Below are 15,507 nucleotides of genomic sequence, written 5' to 3' on the forward strand. Positions count from 1 at the left end.
CTAACTGTTTCTAGAGGTAGGTTGGCTCAGTCCATTCCCTCCAAAGATGTGGCAGGGGGAAGAGGAAGAGAAACAGTCATCAAATAATTACCAAAAGTATTCTGAAGTCTTTCCAGCCAGTCTCTCTTTTCCTTATTGCCAAGTCATCTCTTCACATTTTGGGCGGTCTCTTCCCTTGATAAACTCAGCTGACTTTTTTTTTTTTTTTTTTCACGCCCGGCTTGAAGTCGGAAATTATACTGGTAAGACTCACTATGGTGGATGTTATTAATGTGCTTAATGGGCACTCAAGGCAGTTTAAAGATCTTAGCCTTTGCACGCGCCTTTATCCCACCCTGGGGGTAAATAATGGAGATGCTAACTCAGTCTGTAAAGGGGCAAGAGCGGAGGTGGCCTGCCTGCTGCACAGGGGCAGGATGCTTTGATGGCCTGTCTGCAAGCCCGGTGATGAAATCAGCTTCCCTCATTTTTATACCCCTTTCAAAAGGGCAATTCTCCCAACACAATGCACATTTCCAAGTCGTTTTTAATTTGGCATGAAAATGTCTCCTTTATCCCAGACTAGAGCCAGCAGAGTTAATGGGAAACACACATATCTAAGCAACTGTGCTTTCCTGAGCGAAGAGGTAAGCAATAGGAGCAGGAGCGTGATGGAGGATTAAAGATGGGGGCTCTCAGTCCCCTTCAGCCCACTACGACTTACTTAACGCATCCCTTGGAATGGAAAGTTTTTAGAACCCTCCAAGGCTCCCTCCAGGGGCCTTCTGTTCTCTCTTAGCCCTCCCAGGAGGTGAGATGTGGGGTGTCAGCGAGTCTTTTGTTGGTCCTGGGAAATGGGGAACTGCCCTTTGTCTTTTCTAATAAGTGAGTCCAAACTATTTCCTGGCTGGTCTTTCCTTCTCTGCAGATATTCTCCATGTCTGATCCCTCTACATGATAGCTGAGGATAAGGCCTTTGGCAAAAGGGGAGATGTCCAGCACAGTCATCAAGAGAGTCTATGGCTTGTTTGTATCCCATTCCCTATCCAGATTCTTGGTACCTAAATTCAAATATAAAATAAAGTTGTTTTGTTATGTTTTGGGGGCACACCAAGCAGCACTCAGGGGTTACTCCTGGCTTTGCTTTCAGAAATTGCTCCTGGCAGGCTTGGGAACCATATGGGATTCTGAGGATCGAACCCAAGTCAGCGGCGTGCAAGGCAAATGCCCTATCTGCTATGCTATCTCTCTGCCATCACTTTTTGTTTTGTTTTGTTTTTGTTTGAAAATATGAAAGAAAGTAGTATCTGACAAGAGGATAATGGTCTTGGTGGGCATATGCCTGTCAATAGGAACTTTGTGAATGCCTAGGGATCCTGACTCATCCCCTACTAAAGTTCATTCCATCATTACTTTGGCCTCAAGTTGTAGGCATACTTTCTCTATAGTGTAGTTTGTATATTATTCTTTTAATTGCTCTTTCAGTCTGAGATGTGTAACCTGAGGAACCCTGGGGTGTAAATTTCTTGGCATAGTCTGCAAAAAATATGCTCATGGCTTTCATCAAATTTTCAAAGGGTTTTTGAAGACTAAAGTTAGGGTGCTCCTACAAGTGGATTGGCTTGGGACAGTTCCAGTTTGTGCTGGTTGTCCTGGTATCATCATTAACAGCCATTCTTTCCACTTTTCACTCAATAAAGCATCTTGGTGTGGAGATAAATTATCACCACATCTCATAATATACAAATTTTGTACTTTAGCTACTCAAATTTATTGGGAACATTCAAATTAATACTCATGCCATTTTTGTGGTCATTCCTTGACATGAACAGAACAATAAAAGATCACCCAATATGTACAGCATAGATAAAATTAAATAAAAGGACACGTGGTCTTTCTGTTTCCATATACAAGCAAGTGCAGTAGGTCTTTCATTGGTAAGTTAACTATTTAATATCACTCCTTTTCATTTTTTCTTTTTTTGTTGTTGTTTTTTTGGGTCACACCCAGCAGCACTCAGGGGTTACCTCTGGCTCTATGCTCAGATATCGCTCCTGGCAGACTCCGGGGACTAAAAGGGATGCCAGGATTCAAACCACTGACCTTCTGCATGCAAGGCAAATGCCTTACCTCCATGTTATCTCTCCGGCCCCCATAAATTCAGTATTAATGAGTCAATAACCTTTGTTAAATCAGGCACCTTAAAACAAAAACAGGGGCCGGAGAGAGAGCATGAAGGTAGGGTGTTTGCCTTGCATGCAGAAGGACAGTGGGTTGAATTCCAGCATCCCATATAGTCCCCACCCCACTTGAGCCTGTCAGGAGCGATCTCTGAGTGTAGAGCTAGAAGTAATCCCTGAGCGCAGCCGGGTGTGACCCAAAAAAACAAAAACACAACACAAAACGGGCATTACAGAAAACAGGCTTAAAAAATCTTGTTTTCTTAAAAAAATGAGAAAAAAGAAAAAACAAACAATGAAAGACTTACAGAAAACTAATCTTGTATTTTTACTTGGAGTATTGGTTTAGTATGTGATAGTTCAGGTATAACTACCATGTGTTATGAGAATCTCTTTTTTTGGTAAGATAATCAACTTGCAGTGAGTCATATTTGGTTTCTTGCTCTACCTCATATCAGTCATGTCACCTTTAGTAGTAACTGTCTCTTGGTAGCCATAGTATTCTTCTTAGCAGGTTTAGACCAGTGCCATTAGAGCCTGTTCCTATTTGCTTTGAGCTGGTGCCTGTCTATTCCTTGGAGAAATAGGCTCTCCGTGAAGGCAGTTTTCTGTGGGCCACATTGGCAGGTGCTTTCCATTACATGGAAGAGAATAATCTCACTGTTGATGAACCTTATAACAGTTTGGAGTGGCCTCATTCAGGGACCTCTTCTTTGGAAGGTAAGGTAGCAAGAATGGCCATTTTACTCCACATTCTCCTTCATCGCTTCCTCCTTCCAGAGCATTCATACATATGAAGATGTTCTTCCATTGAGACTGTTATGATCTGTTTTCCAATTATACTATGAAGTTTCAGCTTATACTACGGAGCATCTATCAAAATCAATAAAACTCGGGAAAACAAAGGTGTCAGAAAGATCATGTGCTGAGTTGCTCTCAAGCTATCAGACACTGCCCTGCCACTTATCCTGTTTCCTACAACAACATTTCTGCTCAGATCTCATGATGTCCCTTGTAAAACGTGTGTTGAAATGAAAGTTCAGAGAGGTAAAACATTTATTTAAAGGTTTATAGTAAGCAGTGGTATAAACATTCAAACTCAAGTCTTTCTCACTCCAAATTCCAACATTTTTCTCCTCCATGGTATTTTCCAAAAACCCTGCTTTGGGAGAGCTAGGGACCCACTTTTAGAATCACATGATCTCTGGCTCCCCAGGAAATGTCAAAAAAAAAAAAAAAAAAAAAAAAGCTAATCATATTGCACAACGGAAACCGCAAGGATGTGACAATTTCTCAGCAGCCCTGATTCCTGTAGCCTCTCTGTAGACCTTTTGCGTAAAAGTGAGAATGACCCTTACCCGAGCCACTCATCTAGGTGCCCCCACTCCCAAGGCCTATAAACTGCTGTCTACTGTAGGTCATCCTCTCAGCCTTGCTCACTTTTTGCTGCTTTTGAGCACCCCATTTCAGAACAGGAGCTCAGTTGCAACTCTCTCTTTTGCTTGGACTCAGGACAACTTTTCCACTGTCACCGCCCTGTAGCCTCAGCTGGCAGAGAAATTCCAAAATAAATGAATGTGTTGTAAATGGGGAGAAAATATTGTGTCCTTGCGGTGTTGATGTTGATTGCAGCTCAGTGGCTCAGGCAGCGATGACCACAGCTCAAGCTGCATATTTCTTTACCCAAACACGCAGAGGGCCTGCTGAGGCCAGGAGCTCTGCAGACTCCCCCATTCAGCATGCACTTTAGCTTCTAGAAGGTGTGCCTTCTGGGGCTGACAAAGTGCCCTTGATCCACAGACTGAGTCCAGGCCTGGAGCCCAGGCCTGTCAAAGCCAGACTGAGACCAGTCTTCCAGCCACGAGGCATTTGGGAACAGAGGGCTGAGATAACACTCTGGCAGGAGGCAGAGCCCCTGAAGCATTGCGGGTGCCTGCCTTCAGAAGGACCCTTGGGCCTGGATTTGATTGGCACCTGCATAACAGAGCCTGTAGCTAACTGGGGCCTTGTGGTAAGAGGCTTCATAGTCTGAGGGTGGGGCTTGGGCTTGCTTCTCAGGGTCTGGTTGCAAGCTCCATGGGGGGCTTTAAAGTTTGACCACCCAGCGTCAGTTTGGTAGAGACAGGAATAGGAGAGAAACAAAATCTCCTTTGAAGAGAGCTATGGGCTGGCTGGAGGGAGAAAGTGATGGGGGAAGGGTAGGGTGAGAAAGTGATTTGTCACATGAATTCCCCCTCCCTCACATCCAGTCAGTCCAGATTGGACCTGTATTTTCCAGGGAGTAATGGGGTTTCTTATGCACATCACTTTCCAGACAGTTGTTGTTTTCAGTCTGTCCAATACCCCTGTCCTTTCTTTAGACGTTTGCTTTCCACGATTCAGTCATTTGATTCAGAGGTTCAGCCAATCACAGCCTTTGGTACCTTCAGCCAATCATGGTCTTTAATGATTCTATGTAGAGGCAGGACATGACCTGGATCTGCTAATTACAAGACTCTATTTCCCTTGTGGGTATGGATGTGAACATTCGGTCCTAGATGGACCTATGAGGATTCTTCCTCTCTGGGACTTGGACTTTGAGGAAAAGATGCTTCCTCTTTTAGGTTAGAAATGATATTTTTACAATCTGGGAAAGATCCATTTTTTTTTAGAGTAGGATAAATACAATGTCAATGATGGGAAGAAGAGTGCTGGAGAAGGATAGTTTGTTTTCTTCTTCTTCTTCTTCTTCTTCTTCTTCTTCTTCTTCTTCTTCTTCTTCTTCTTCTTCTTCTTCTTCTTCTTCTTCTTCTTCTTCTTCTTCTTCTTCTTCTTCTCCTCCTCCTCCTCCTCCTCCTCCTCCTCTCCCTTCTCCTCTTCCTTCTCCTTATCCTCCTTCTCCTCCTCTTCTGTCTAATTTAAGCCCTAACTCTGTTTATTCCCATTACTTTATTCCATATTCATTTATCAAATACTCAGTATGTGTAAGCCTATGTCCAGGCTTGAACTAGTTAAATGGGCAAGGTAAAATCTCTGACTTCACAAGAAGCTAACACTCTAGATGAAAAAAAAAAAGACACATGATGATAATACAGTGAGGTGGAACTGTGAGTTAGTATTAATTAGAACACAGCGCTAATATGGAAGACTGTGGCCTGGGACATGGGAGAATATAGATGACTTAGGAGTGAAGGGAGATCAGGACTGATTTTCAGAGGCATCCCTCAGTGAAACTTGGTTGTTCCCTTGATTATGGAGATAGAGATTTAGCTAGATGTAATTATAGACCACTACTATTTTAAGTGCATTCTTAGTTCTAATACAATTTAAATAATTAATTTTTTGGAGTTGGTGCAGATATAATACTATGCTGAGTTGTATGGACAGGAGATAAGGTAAAAGGTAAAGGCAGTTTTAAGCAAGATGAATTGCTCAGTAGCTGAGCAATGGAGAATATAAAACAGGGTGTTTGTATTAGAACTGTTGGATGCAGGTAACTAATACCTTACTAATTTTTATTGAGCAAAAATAAGGCTTTCTAGCTCATGTAACCTGGACAACTGACATAATGAAAGAATTATTGAAATCAGAGAAGTATCTTTGAGATTCAATCCACAAAACATTGGACTAGCCTATTGGGTACCCTGTTTGCACTTTTTATTTTCTTTATATCTGTTTTCTCATGAGATTCAGATGGCTGCTAGAAGAATCAGCTTCATCTCTCTCTCTCTCTCTCTCTCTCTCTCTCTCTCTCTCTCTCTCTCTCTCTCTCTCTCTCTTTGGTTTTTGGGCCACACCCAGTGGTGCTCAGGGGTTACTCCTGGCTGTCTGCTCAGAAATAGCTCCTGGCAGGCACGGGGGACCATATGGGACACAGGGATTCAAACCAACCACCTTTGGTCCTGGATTGGCTGCTTGCAAGGCAAACACTGCTGTGCTATCTCTCTGGGCCCCTCAGCTTCATCTCTTATCCATTCCGTGGCATCAGAAGTGAAATCTGTTGCCCTTCTGCTACAGATCAGAAAAATAAAGGCAAAGAATCTGATTCGTCTTTGGTCGTTGTTTCTCCCCTAGATTAATGAACTTCCATAGCCTAAGTGAATGTGTACTATTTACTTAGAATAGTACACATTCTCAAGAATGAGAATTTTTTTTAATTTTTAATTTTTATATATATTTTATTTAAACACCTTGATTAATACATGATTGTGTTTGGGTTTTAGTCATGTAAAGAACACCACCCATCACCAGTGCAACATTCCCATCACCAATGTCCCAAATCTCCCTCCTCCCCACCCAACCCCTGCCTGTACTTTAGACAGGCTTTCTATTTCCCTCATACATTCTCATTATTAGAATAGTTCAAAATGTAGTTCTTTCTCTAAACTCATCCCTGTTTGTGGTGAGCTTCATGAGGTGAGCTGTAACTTCCAGCCCTTCTCTCTTTTGTGTCTGAAAATTATTATTGCAAGAATGTCTTTCATATTTCTTAAAACCCATAGATGAGTGAGACCATTCTGTTTTTTCTCTCTCTCTGACTTATTTCACTAAGCATAATAAATTCCATGTACATCCATGTATAGGAAAATTTCATGACTTTATCTCTCCTGACCGCTGCATAATATTCCATTGTGTATATGTACCAGTTTCTTTAGCCATTCGTCTGTTGAAGGGCATCTTGGTTGTTTCCAGAGTCTTGCTATGGTAAATAGTGCTACAATGAATATATGTGTAAGGAAGGGATTTTTGTATTGTATTTTTGTGTTCCTAGGGTATATTCCTAGGAGTGGTACAGTTGGATCGTATGAGAGCTCGATTTCCAGTTTTTGGAGGAATCTCCATATTGCTTTCCATAAAGGTTGAACTAGACGGCATTCCCACCAGCAGTGGATAAGAGTTCCTTTCTCTCCACATCCCCGCCAACACTGCTTGTTCTCATTCTTTGTGATGTGTGCCAATCTCTGGAGTGTGAGGTGGTACCTCATAGTTGTTTTGATTTGCATCTCCCTGATGATTAGTGATGTGGAGCATTTTTTCATGTATCTTTTGGCCATTTGTATTTCTTCTTTGTCAAAGTTTTTTTTTTTTTTTTTTTTTTTTTGCTTTTGGGTCACACTGGGAGGTGCTCAGGGGTTATTCCATTCCTATTTTCCTGGCTCTGTGCTCAGAAATTCCTCCTGGAAGGCTTAGGGAACCATATGAGATGCCGGGGATCAAAACCAGGTCCATCCTGGGTAGATGGAATGCATGGCAATGCCCTACTGTTGTGCTATCACTCCTGCCCCAAGAATGGAAATTCTTGCCTACTCCAGTAGTCAGGGAACTATGGTTAGCACTGAGATCTGGCAGTACAGTTTCACTTGAAAGAAGGGATATGGGAATAAGGTATTTTCCTTGCACATAGCTGACCCCAGTTCAGTGCCTGGCACTGCATATGTCCCCTGAGAACCACCAGGAGTGATCCCTGATCATCACTGGGTATATTCATAAAACAAAAACAAAATAAAAACAAAAAATAAAAACAAAATATCCTGCCTGTTGTCTGGGTTTGGTAAAGATCATTTCCCCAAAGGAAGGCCTGAGGTGGTAGTACAGCTATATGTTCAACACCAGCTCATCCCCTATGAATACCTGAAATGGATTTTATTATTAAGTCTAATGGTAGGAATTAGGTTTTGGTGTTAGATTCTAGGGAGTAATTAAAAAAAGTTTTTGTTTGGTTTTTGGGTTACACCCTGTGGTGCTCAGGGGTTACTCCTGGGTCTGCGCACAGAAATAGCTCCTGGCAGGCATGGGGTACCATATGGGATGCTGGGATTCGAACCACTGTTGGTCCTGGGTCAGCCGCTTGCAAGGCAAATCCCCTATTGTTGTGCTATCTCTCCAGCACCTAATTAAAATTTTTGATGCTGACAAAGTAAGCCATACAAATCTAATGCTTGTCTTCTCAAAGTGAAACATCTTCAAAAACTGAGTTCATTGTATAGGCCAATAACCATAGTTATGTAATTAAATCCAGGAAACATTCATCATAATTTTGATAATCTCTCTGGTGAATTATGCAATAACTTAATGATAAAATACCAGGCAGCAGTAATCATGGAACACTGGTGGTAGGAATGGTCATGGTGGGGAAACCTATGCCTATATGATGTAAATAGTCTTAAATGATGCTAAATGCAGTTTTAGAATTCATTTTAGATGTTTGCTGTTAAATTTTTAGTTAGGGAAAACCCCAAAGTACTCAAAGTTTGATCACTTAGAGTTTTAAACCACTAATATATTTTTGTTTGTTTTATTTTGTTTTTGTGTTTTTGGTTTTGCTTTTGGGGCTACACCTGGAGGTGCCCAGGGGTTTACTCCTGGCTCTGTTCTCAGAAATCACTATTGGCAGGCTCAGGGTATCATATAGACTGTCGAGAATCAAATTGGGTCAGTCTCAGGTAGGTCATATGCATAGCAAACACCCCTACCAATGTGCTATTACTCTGGCCCCTCCACCACTAATATGTATATAGATGTATATATATATATATTTTTTTAATTTTTATTTTGACCATATTGGCTTACATATCATTCACAGTAGTATATTAGGTACATATTAACATTGAATACCCATCACCAAATTTGTTCTCCCCCCACACCTGTTCCCTTCCTGCAACCCATATCCCCCACCATCACCCCCCCCCCCCCAGCTGCTAGAGTAAGTGGTCCCCTCTGTGTCTAGCTTACTATTAGTAATCATATATCTGTTTGGTCCTGGTACCCTCCCTTGTTTCCCCCTCTATTTGAGAGGTGGAACTAGATGGTTCGAGTTATGTGGTTTTGTTTGAAGGAAAGAAAAGCAATAGAATGGGGTAAAAAAAAAATTAAATAAGCTGAATATGGGCGGAGTCCTTCTAGAGGCTTTCAACCTCAGTTTGAGAGTGGACAGGAAAAAGGTAATTGAAACACCGCAATAATACAGAAAGAAATATCAAATAAAATATACAGTGAGCACTACAGCAATAAAGACAAGCACCTCACAATAGTCTGGGTCCTGAAATCAAACCATGCTGGAGTGCAAGAAGAAAGAGAAAGATAAAATAAAATAAAATAAAATTGGAGACATCAACTTCAATATTTACACCAAAATAAAGAAGTAAAAAAAATCAATCAATCAATCAATCAATATATATGTGGATAAAAGGATTATTTTGTGCTTTTTTTTTTCTTTTTCCCCTTGCATAGGCACAGTAACTATTGGGGGCATTATAGAGGGAATTCCCTTGGCCTAGGAGATACAGGGTTTTTCCACCCCTGAAGTATACTGTCATGGGATTAACTATAAACTCCTTGCATGATCACATTTACTCTCCTCTCAGTGCTTTTGTGGTGTATGAATAACTTTTGCTTCATCATGGATGGTAAAATCAGACCTCTGTATCTAGAGATCTTCCACCACTAATATTTTGACTAGCTTTTTCCTAGACCTTGTTTTGAGGGTCTATTTATATAGATCATATACACATAGAATTATAACATTATAATTTTATAAAACTGGAAGCATACCTGATGACTTTTTTATAATAAAATTTCTCCTTATCATTTGATATGTCATGTTAATCTTTATATTTAAATAAATATAGAAAGACTCTATTATTTTAGTGACTGCATATATTTGATTGAATAGAAATAACTAATAAACTCTATGAAGGTAATGATTCACACTTAGTTGGTTTCTAGTTTTTCAATCGTTATTGTCAGTGCTGCAATATAAATCTGTCCATAGGTGATTAGAGTGCCTTATAATGTCCTACACAGGAGAAAAGCATAGCTCACTTCATCCTGCTTTTCCTTTAGCATCACATATATGACTAATACTAACTTCAGACACATTTTATGTTCATAGAAGGAATAGTGGACTTAGATTGGTTTAGGAGATTAAGAAATTAAAAAATTAACTTATTTTAATTTAATTAAGAAATTAATAAATTGGTGTTACTTGCATCAAGCTTGTCTTGGTCCCTTAGAATCACACTTAAATATTTCTTTCTTTAATAACTATATAATGCCGGTATCTGCCAGGAGCGATTTCTGAACGTGGAGTCAGGAGTAACTCCTGAGCACTGCCAGGTGTGACCCAATAACGACCACCACCACCACCACCAACAACAACAAATAAAGAAAAGGTGCTTCTTCTTGCCTGCTACACAACCTTTCTGGTGTCTCTTCGAAAGATCTATATATATGCCCTATGTTCATGCTATCTCTCTGGCTCCTCAAATTTTATTTTTGTTAAGTGTTTATAAAGTAGCACATTGTATGCTCTCTTAGTGATTTTGAGATAGTATATATAACATAATATTATAATGATTATCAAAATATTGGGGCCGGAGAGATAGCATGGAGATAGGGCGTTTGCCTTGCATGCAGAAGGATGGTGGTTCAAATCCCAGCATCCCATATGGTCCCCTGAGCCTGCCAGGAGTGATTTCTGAGCATAGAGCCAAGAGTAACCCCTGAGTGCTGCTGGGTGTGACCCAAAACAAACAAACAAACAAACAAACAAAAAGATTATCAAAATATATATAATGAAGATATTAGTCATTGTGTCTGTGTCCAATTATCTTCTTGGTAAATTTCTAGAGTTGACATTAGAGACCAAAGGTTTGAACAATCTGAGTGATGATACATATTTCTTAACTGTCTTCTAAAAAACATGAGAAAAGACACCTGTATTCTTATGTTCATTATGGCACTATTCTTATTAAAAGTCAAAAATTTCAGGGCTGGAGAGATAGCATGGAGGTAAGGCGTTTGCCTTCCATGCAGAAAGACGGCGATTCAAATCTGGCATCCCATATGGTCCCCCAAGTCTGCCAGGAGCGATTTCTGAGTGTAGAGCCAGGTGTAACCCCTGAGAGCTGTCAGGTGTGACCCAAAAACCAAAAATCAAAAAAAAAAAAGTCAAAAATTGGAAGCAACTCAAGTTTTCAGGAACAGATGACTGGATAAAGAAACTATTGTACACATATGCAATGGAATACGATAAAAGATGCTATAAGAATGCTATAAGAAAAGATGAAGGGGACGGAAAGATAGATTGGAGGTAAAGCGTTTGCCTTTCATGCAGGTCAGTGGTTTGAATCCGGGCATCCCATGTGGTCCCCTAAGTCTGCCAGGAGCTAATTCTGAGCATAGAGCCAGGAGTAACCCCTGAGCGCTGCCAGGTGGGACACCCCCCCCCCCAAAAAAAAAGGAAAAAGAAAGAAAAAAAGAAAATATGAAATAATGTATTTTTCTACTATATGGATGGAAATGGGGATAACACACTGAATGAAGTCAACCAGAAGGAAAGGGTGGATATCCAGTGGTCTCTCTCTTATGTGGGATGTAAAGACATATATTAACAAATTAACAAATATAACAAATGACTTAAGACAACAGCATTTTAAAACTAGTCTACAGGAAGGAGCTTACCATTGTAAAGAAATGTTACAGAGAGAGGGGGGTGTCTTGAAGTGGGGGAGAACACTGAAGTGTGCATTTTGGGACAATTGTGGAAGGAAATAGACTCCAGTGGAGAATGTGGTGTTGGAATGTTGCATGCATAAACTACTCCCATCAACAGTATTGTAACATTGTAAAGCACAGTGGCTAAAAATGAAAAAAGAAAGAATAGGGGCCTGTGAGGTGGCGCTAGAGGTAAGGTGTCTGCCTTGCAAGCGCTAGCCAAGGAAGGACCCGGTTCGATCCCCTCAATCCCATATGGTCCTCCCAAGCCAGGGACAATTTCTGAGTGCTTAGCCAGGAGTAACCCCTGAGCATTTTTTCGGGTGTGGCCCGAAAAACAAAACAAAACAAAAAGACAAAAAACGAAAAAAGAAAGAATAAGAAGAATGTGAACTTAGGGGATTCATTTTAAGAATGGGGAAACACTGTGGTTATGCTTGCTTGGGAAATTTTCAATTCTTCTTGATTTTAGAAAGCCTGTATTTCAAAGGAATCCCCTTAGGCAATGCTAATGAGGATGACTTTAATTGGGTGACCCCACCAGACATTTACATTCAAAGACTGAGTAAGAAAACTTTGTGGAAAGGGGTGTGTAGAATAGGGACTGTGGGGGATGGGTGGGTAGAGAGGAACAACTAACCTCTACGCAGTTCTCTGTAGTAGCTCCATTCCCTTTATTCAATCTTTACTCAGTTCTTTTTTAATAGTAGCTAGATTTAGAGGTAGGGGCAGGAAGGCATCTAGGATAAGAATAACAAAAAAGGAAGGAAGGAAGGAAGGGAGGGAGGGAGGGAGGGAGGGAGGGAGGGAAGGAAGGAGGGAGGAAAGGAAGGAGGGAGGAAGGACAAAAGAAGGAGAGAATTATAGTAACTCTCAGCTACTAGACAAGATTCTGACGTATGTACTTGATGACCAATCAGTGTTTGTACAAACCTAAAATCACAGGATGGTCAAATAATTTCCATTAGAGAGACTCTTTCCAGTGCCATCACTGTTCACCTGTTTGTTCTGCTTCTTCCCACTCACCTCCACTTCTTTTGACTTCTGACTTTTCTTTAAGCTATTTCTAAAATAACTTAAAATTTGGGAGGTTGGGGTTGAATTGGGGCTGGTTTGGGCTATAACATCTGGTGTTCAGGGGTGATTCTTGGCTTTGTGCTCAGGAGTGACATTTGCTGGTGCTTGGGAGACCATATATTGTGAAAGGGACTGAACTAGAGTCAGCTGCATATACTATTCTGTACTATCTTTCTAGTACCTTCAAATATTTTTAATCATGTAACTTATCAGTAAAATAATTTTAATGAAGCACTTTTAATATTGTTTACTTCTTGTTGATTATAAATTATTATAAAATTATAAAATATATCAGAAGTAAGAAATTTAGAAGAGTAAAGGTGAAAATGGACAGTGTTGAAATTCTTGCTAATAGTACTAAGGGCCTACTTATTAGGCAGTGTGTCATTGAAAGGAGGTTAATTGTAAATAAAAGAGGATTTATAGGCTCTCTCAACTCCCTTTCATTACTTTTTTTTCAGTGCCAGAAATTGAAGCCTCACATGTGGTAAATTTTCCCTTTACCACTGAACTATATCTTTATCCTCTATAGATAGCCTCTCCATTCTGAAAACAATCTTCTCAGCATGAAATTTTGAAATTAAAAAATAGTTTATGTAGTTGATTCAAAACTCATCCCAGAAGCAGGGTGTCATTTTTTTCTTTTTATTTCTTTTTTTTTTTGAGGGGGGGTTACACCTGGCAGTGCTCAGGGGTTACTCTTGGCTCTAGGCTCAGAAATAGCTCCTGATCAGCTCGAAGGACCATATGGGATGCTGAGATTTGAACCACTGTCGTTCTGCATGTAAGGCAAATGCATTACCTTCATGCTATCTTTCCGGACCCTGTTTTTATTTCTTTTGATGTGTGGGCCACACCAATGGTACTCAGGACTTATTCCTTGCTCTGCACTCAGAAATCACTTCTGATGACCTCAGGGGACTTTATGGGATGCTGGAGGTAGAAATAGGGTTGGCCGTAAGCAAGGTCAATGCCCTTCCTGTTATAGTATTACTCCAGACCTATCACCCCTTGATTTCTTTCTTTCTTGCCTTTCTCTTTTTTATACTCTAGCAGTGGTCCTCACACAATGGCCCATGGGCCACATATTGTATTTGTTCCCATTTTATTTCCTCATTTCAAAATAAGATATATGCAGTGTGCATAAGAATTTGTTTATAGTTCTTGTTTTTATTTAATAATTAATTAATTAATTTTTTGGGGGGGTCACACCTGGCAGCGCTCATGGCTTACTCTTGGATCTGTGCTCAGATCCAAGCTCTCGGCGAACTCGGGGATGCCAGGATGTGAACTGGAGCCTGTTGTGTTGGCTGTGTGCAAGGCAAAATGCCTTACCACTGTGCTATTGCTCAGGCTCCTAGTTTTTATTTTTAATATAGTCCGGCCTTCTAACGATCTGAGGGACAGTGAACTGGCCCCCTGTTTAAAATGTTTGAGGACTACTGGTCTAGGGCCAAGGGTGATCTACATACTCCCCTTTTTAATAGCTTGCATTCTATATACCACAGCAGATTCTTTTAAGTCATTTGTTCATTTGTGGTGATGAATTCTCTGGAAATTAGATAATTGTCTTAGTTGGTTTGGATGTTGCATACAAAGTGGGTGGCTTATAAACAATAGAATTTTCATTTATAGCTTTTGAAAATGGACATCCAAGAGCAGGGATCCACGTGGTCATGTTTGGGTGAAGGCTCTCTTCTGTGTTGTAGAATGCTAGCTTTTTTTCTTCTAGTGTCAGAGCTAGCAGGGTTTTTTGTTTTGTTGGGAAGTTTTGTTTGTTTGTTTTTTGTAACACCTGATGGTGCTCAAGGGTTACTTCTGGCTCTGTACTCAGGAATTACTCCTGCTAGTGACCTCAGGAAACCACATAATGTGCTGGGGATTGAACACTGATTTGATGCATCAAGGCAAATATTCTGTGCTGTTCTATCACTTCAGCCCTAGATCTGGGAGTTTTATTTTTTTATTTTTTATTTTTTTAATAAATCTTTATTTAAGCACCACAATTACAAGCATGTTCATAGTTGAGGTTTTTTTTTTTTTTTGGCTTTTGGGTCACACCCGGTGATGCTCAGGGGTTACTCCTGGCTATGCGCTCAGAAGTCGCTCCTGGCTTGGGGGACCATATGGGACACCGGGGGATCGAACCGCGGTCAGTCCTAGGCTACTGCTGCCAAGGCAAACACCTTACCTCTAGCGCCACCGCCCGGCCCCCATAGTTGAGTTTTAGTCATAAATAGAATACTTCCTTCACCAGTGCAACTGGTGAATTCTCACCACCAATGCCCCCTCTACCCCTGCCTGTATCTTGACAGGCACTCTACTTCTCTCATTCTTTAACATTGTCATGCTAGTTGTTAGTGTAGTTATTTCCCTAATAGCTTTCACCACTCTTTGTGGTGAGCTTCAAATTGATCTGGGAGTTTTAAGGAGTTACTCCTAGCTCTGTGCTTAGGGGTTGCCCCTGGTAGGGCTCAAATGTACCATCTGGTACTGAAGGTTTGATCTGGGATTCCAACATGAAAAGCAAGGCATGGTTGTATGCACTCAGTCTACTGAGCTCTACCTTGGCCCTAGAGTTCTAGTCTTCCATGGACCAATAAGGAATGAGAAAGGAGTTCTTAGAGGCCCATTGGTTAAGGGCACTAAATCTGCTCCAGGATCCAATCACTTCCTTAAGGAACCATGTCCTAGTACTGAATATTAACATGCAACACATGGATTTTGGGATTCATAAGAATTTATTCTAGTGCAGTAAAATGAAACTTAAGTCTACTTAATTGGGCACAAATAAACT

At 40.6% G+C, this 15,507-nt stretch overlaps 1 long non-coding RNA gene across 1 annotated transcript; it reads left to right on the forward strand.

Moving 5' to 3' along the window:
* The first annotated feature begins 581 nt into the window (after positions 1–581).
* On the forward strand, positions 582–1,079 carry LOC126008143 (uncharacterized). Its single transcript, XR_007495532.1, has 2 exons — positions 582–626; positions 908–1,079. It is a non-coding gene; the product is annotated as an uncharacterized LOC126008143 (long non-coding RNA).
* The last annotated feature ends 14,428 nt before the right edge of the window (positions 1,080–15,507 follow it).

This window comes from Suncus etruscus, chromosome 1, assembly GCF_024139225.1.
Source record: "Suncus etruscus isolate mSunEtr1 chromosome 1, mSunEtr1.pri.cur, whole genome shotgun sequence".
NCBI lineage: Eukaryota > Metazoa > Chordata > Mammalia > Eulipotyphla > Soricidae > Suncus > Suncus etruscus.